Raw genomic sequence first — 6,213 nt, forward strand, 5'->3', positions numbered from 1 at the left:
CCATGACTATCTGAAGTGCCAGAATTGGACACCCCTGCTATAAGGGAAGGGTGCCGTTAGGCTAGATAGGATATGTAATATATGCAGTTGCTTTTATTGTATAAAGCAGTGCTTCTCAACCTTCCTAATGCCGCGATCCTTTAATACAGTTCCTCATGTTGTGCTGACCCCAAACCATAAAATTGGTATATATAAAATATTAAAAGACCGTTTTCCGATGGTCTTAGGTGACCCCTGTGAAAGGGTCGTTCGACCCCCAGGTTGAGAACCACTGGTATGAAGTTATGTATGCGTGCCTCTCTTGAGTCCATATTGATGGAGGAGAGGAGTCTACAAATCCAACAAACAAACAAACACACCAAAAAATGGAGGGTTCCCTCATCTGGTTCTCCGCTGGCACAATGGCGCCCACCAACATCTTTATCTGGAGGCTGGCGAGTGTTTTTAGATGGTGGGGATTTTGCCCAGCACAGTTTCTGATGGGCCATTTTTTGCAACTGCCACTACAGCAGAAAGATCTTCCGGGTATGACTGAAAATAAGCTGTGGCCGTCACGTTGTGGCTGGCGGTGCCTCCTACAGTGGCCATTTTGTGGCTGCACCTATTCTGCTTTCTCAAAATTCCTCAGAATTTTGCACACTCAAAAAGTCTGGGGACCCCTGAGTTGAGGAAGCAAATATGACCACGTGAGGTCATGGTCAGCTCAGAGGTGGGATCCAGCAGGTTCTCACAGGTTTCCGAGAGTAGGATCCCCTTCGGGGATCGGGCGGTATACAAATTAAATAAATAATAATAATAATTATTATTATTTGTGTGTGCCGAGAGGGGGTGACTAATGGGTGATTTTGCCACATGATTTTGGCCTGAGTTACGCCCCTCCTCTCAGCAGTAGCGCGCAGAACTTGAAGCAGTCTAGCGGGAGGTGCGCCGGCATGTGTGGCAGCCTGCGCCTGCATGCATTCGTTTCCTGCCCAAGGACCGGCGCAGCGGCTGCGTCCTTGCCGCAGCCCTGCCCAGGAATGCCCCACCTCTGGAATGCCTGGCCACGCCCCCTTCATGCCCCGCCCAGCCCCATTGGCGCTACGCCACAGTTTGAATCCCACCCCCATGGGAACCTGTTACTAAAAATTTTCGATCCCACCACTGGGTCAGCTAGTTTTCAATTTTCCATCAAAGTTTTTTTTTTGCAGAAGATTTAACTTCTGTGCTTTTATTAGAACCATTACCAATAGGGAGGGTACATCCTCGTCGTTTCTCTACTCCGGACTGTCATTTCATGAAGCTTTTCCTTAGGGAAATCATGCGTTTCGTAAGAAAAACATGTACAGGTCCAAAAAGGGATGGGAAATTGTGGTGGTGTTTATTTGGAGGAAACAGTTGCTTGGATAAGCCTCAATGACTAATCTCTAAAAACTGTCTTCAAATATACGATCATGGGTGGACTGGAAATTGTTTTTATGCTACGCAGGAAAAAGTGCTGGAAAATGGGTGAAAGGACTCTAGAGGGAAAACCGTAGAGGAGTTCCCATGTTGCTTGGAACCTTATGAAGGGGCTTTCAATGAGTCAAGCAAGATGACACTGACTTCTCCGTGAGATGACTCACCTACCACATAGTCTTCTTCTGCAATGGGCTGCCCCAGCTGAGCATGCTCTAACAGAGGTGTCCAACTCTGGTGCCCCAGATGTTCATGGACTACAATTCCCATCAGCCCCTGCCAGCATGGCCAAATTGGCCATGCTGGCAGGGGCTGATGGGAATCGTAGTCCATGAACATCTGGGGCACCGGCACCAGAGTTGGACCCCCCTGCTCTAGAATGTATTCTTACTTCACGAGGGAGTAGGGAGAAAATGACATACATTATGGGTACAGCATATGCCTTGTTTCTCTACCACAGTTTGTAACAGCTCTGGGAAGTTATGTGTTTTACAATTAAACCTGAATGTGAGGAAGGCCATAGGCCTAAAGAAGAGGGCTTGGGTTGTGTGTGTGTGCGTGCGTGCGAGATGATGCATGATACCACTTTAAAAAGGCACCCTCTACCCCAGGGGTCTGCAACCTGCGGCTCTCCAGATGTTTGTGGACTACAAATCCCATCAGTCCCATGCTGGCAGTAGCTGATGGGAATCTTAGTCCATGAACATCTGGGGCACCAGAGTTGGACACCCCTGCTCTAGAATGAACTCTTACTTCACGAGGGCAAGGTTGTGGTGGAAAGGGCTATCAAGATGTGGCCAGCGTGGTGTAGCAGTTAAGAGCGATGGACTCTAATCTGGTGAGTGGGATTTGTTTCCCCCCCTCCTACACATGACATCTGCTAGGTGACTTTGGGCTAGTTACAGTTCAGAATTCTCTCAGCCCCACCTACCTCACAGGGTGTTTGTTGTGGGGAGAGGAAGGGAAAGGGGTTTGTATGCCGCCTTGAGTCTCCTTACAGGAGAGAAAGGCGGGGTATACATTCAAACTTGTTTTGTTCTTCTTATGGAGACACCTTGGGGTTTTCAAGGCAAGAGACATTCAGTTTGCCATTACCTGCCTCTGGGTAGTAAGCCTAGATTTCCTAGGTCCGTGGTGGCGAACCTTTGGCACTCCAGATGTTATGGACTACAATTCCCATCAGCCCCTGCCAGCATGGCCAACAGGCCATGGCTGATGGGAATTGTAGTCCATAACATCTGGAGTGCCAAAGGTTCGCCACCACTGTCCTAGGTGATCTCCTATCCAAGTACTGACCACAGCAGACCTTGCTTAGCTCCTGACGAGATCTGGCTAATCTGGGCCGTCTGGATCAGGGAAGCCAGCGCCGTTTGCCTGTCAAATGTAGACCCTACAACCCATAGGTGTCAAACTCGCGGCCCTCCAGATGTTATGGACTACAGTTCCCATCATCCCCTGCCAGCATCATGCTGGCAGTGGATGATGGGAACTGTAGTCCATAACATATGGAGGGGCGCGAGTTTGACACCTGTGCTACAACCTGTTGTGGTGGAGTCCTGAACATGATGCCCACGGGGGCCAGGGGGCCCCTCAAGTGTTTTCAGAAAGTGGGCGGATGGGGAATTTGACCAGCTTCTGATTGGCTACTGAATATTTGACCGGCCGTGCAGGGTTTTTTTAAGTTGCTTCAGCAGTAACTGTGCGTCAGCAAAAACATTCTTTTAAATCATGTGCTAATTTCAAAGCAGGGCTGTTCTGTTAAGCAGAGCTTCTGACTGAAATATTGAAGTATTATCTGTTAGAGTTACAGCTACATTTGAGTCTAGCACAGACCTGGGCATTATATGGCCCGCGGGCCACATCCGGCCCGCCGGATGACCCTGACTGGCCCCCCTGCCTTGCTGGGGAGCGAGGCGCCTTTGAAAGCCCCGCAGAAGCCAGTTGCCTTGGCTGCCGGCTTCTGCGGGGCTTTCAAAAGCGCCTCGCCCCCCTGCCTTTTGGCCCGGCCCTCCACAATATTTTCTGTTTCTTATGCGGCCCCCTGGAAAAAATAATTGCCCACCCCTGGTCTAGCAGCATGCATTTATGTATGTATGTATGTATGTATGTATGTATGTATGTATGTATGTATGTAGTTAGTTAGTTAGTTAGTTAGTTAGTTAGTTAGTTAGTTATTCTTTAGACTTTTATACCGCCCCATCCCCGAAGGGCTTTGGGCAGTGTACAGCATAAAATCACAGTACAGTTATAAATAATTGCTAAAACCTTTAAAAACAGCGATAGGAATAATAAGAAAATAAGTATAATGAGTATAATAAGTGGCGTCCAACAACCCCATTTTTAAAACATCCTCCCCCAAGAGGGAGGGACGGCGAGTCCCATCAGATGGCAAAAGGCCCGGATGTAAAGCCTTTCGAGAGCCCTGGGGCAGCCAGGGATGGCGCTGCAGTGGCGCTGCCCTGTCACCTCCAGAGGGCTTTTTGGCAGCGCGGGGAGACAAGAACAAAAAAACCCTCCTGGCCACCCAAAAGCCCGCCATTGAACTGAATGGGATTACGCCACCCAAAAGGGTGCAGCAAGTCCAGGCCTCGGGCATTGGCCTCCCAGGAGGCAAAGCCAGAGTGGGAGCCAACGTTACCCGCAGCTATACCTGTGGAATGCCCCGACTGCACTGCCCGAGTCAGGAAGGGTGCAGGAGTGCTCTGCGCGGCATCTGACCAATGTGGAGGGCTGCAGCAGTCACTCACTGCTAGATTTGCCCCTCACTGGAGAGCAGCAGTGGCGTAGGAGGTTAAGAGCTCGTGTATCTAATCTGGAGGAACCGGGTTTGATTCCCAGCTCTGCCACCTGAGCTGTGGAGGCTTCTCTGGGGAATTCAGATTAGCCTGAGCACTCCCACACACGACAGCTGGGTGACCTTGGGCTAGTCACAGCTCTTCGGAGCTCTCTCAGCCCCACCCACCTCACAGGGTGTTTGTTGTGAGGGGGGGGGGGAAGGGCAAGGATATTGTAAAGCCCCTTTGAGACTCCTGCAGGAGAGAAAGGGGGGATATAAATCCAAACTCTTCTTCTTCTGCTGCTGGGGGAAGTGCTCCAGAGAGGGCAAATCTGGCAGTGTAGGGCCCTGCAGCCTCCACAACTCCTTTCAGCCCCCCCACCCCCAGATTGGGCAGTTATAAAGTTTTTTGGGGGGGAGGGGGGGTATGAGTTTTCAGGAGCCAAAGCTGTCTTAGCCAGATACAATATTAATCATTCCTAACTTGGATCCAGTCCCTGACATTTTGTGCAACTCTGTCTCTTACAGCGGCCGTTTTGTGGTTGCATCCACCACTGTGTCAGAATTCCAAAGGGAGCAGCAGTGGCGTAGTGGCTAAGAGCAGTGGCTAAGAGCAGGTGCACTCTGATCTGGAGGAACTGGGTTCGATTCCCAGCTCTGCTGCTTGAGTTGTGGAGGCTTCTCTGGGGAATTCAGATTAGCCTGCGCACTCCCACACACGCCAGCTGGGTGACCTTGGGCTAGTCACAGCTTCTCGGAGCTCTCTCAGCCCCACCCACCTCACAGGGTGTTTGTTGTGAGGGGGGAAGGGCAAGGAGATTGTAAGCCCCTTTGAGTCTCCTGCAGGAGAGAAAGGGGGGATATAAAGCCAAACCCTTCTTCTCTTCTTCAAAGGTGCCCATTATGTTGGAAAAGGTTGAAGATTCCTGCCTTTGGATCTCAGAGGAGTGCGTAGCAGAGCGGCAGTTATGGCCAAGCCAGTGGAGCTGATATGGAAAAGGTTCTCAGCAGGTTCAAGAAGCTATGGTGGAGTCATATTTTCCAATCAGCTACTGTTCTACCTTAGCTTTTCCCGTTGATGTCTGACTCACTGTCACACCTAAGACCAGAAATTCCTCGGGGGCAGGGACTTCCACCCCTCCCTTTTCACTGGAAAGCTTCCAAATGCATTCACTCTGTGTACAGCACCGTTCACCAGCCATATCAGCTCATCCTTGCAACGACTTCACTCCAAACCCATGAACGTTTTTCTTGGCAATTTGCACTCCAGAAATCTTCACTTTGCGGCCACATCCCTCTCAAGCGCAGTTCTTCGTTGTTCTTTGAGCCGTACCTCTGAAGCACGTAATCCCAGCAGTTTTGTGAGGTGCCCAAGAAATCCAGGCATGCCTACACTTCAGCGAGAGAGCTGAATACCGAGATCTAAGCGATGCATGCCACGAGATCCGCTGAGGCGCTGTGCCTCACAGATCTCGCTGGGCACGGTCCACTGAGTCGCTCCTTATTGCGGAATAAAGAGAGAGGCACATCATGTGTGATGCCCCATCTAGCGCAGAGCGACGTGCCCAAACCTTTGTTCAAGGCAACTTTTCTGCATAATCTGAGTTCATGAACCCTGGTTGCAAAACCCGGTCCAGTTCCCCGTTTTGCCGGGGCATATTCATGTCATCCAACCCCTTTCTCCCCCCACGACCCGCCTGTGGTCCCCTGAATCAGCAGACTGCAGAAGCCAGACTGTAACCAGGAAGCCTGACTGCGGCGCAGGGCAGCCTGGCTGCGGTTTTTGTCTTGCGAGAGAGGAAGGCGGCCCTTCCCAGGGGTCGGCGTGCGGCCGGCTGAGGACAGGCTTTTCCGAGTCTCGTTGCAAAACAACAAGAGCCCCACCACCACGTTGCCCCGGATGAAGGCGGCTACCCGGCCCGACGGGCTGGTCTACTTCTGCAAACACAGATTTTGCAAGCAGCGCCCCGAATTGCCCCCGCGCGCAACCAGCCTTCCAC

The sequence above is a fragment of the Sphaerodactylus townsendi genome, linkage group LG11, assembly GCF_021028975.2.
Source record: "Sphaerodactylus townsendi isolate TG3544 linkage group LG11, MPM_Stown_v2.3, whole genome shotgun sequence".
Lineage (NCBI taxonomy): Eukaryota > Metazoa > Chordata > Lepidosauria > Squamata > Sphaerodactylidae > Sphaerodactylus > Sphaerodactylus townsendi.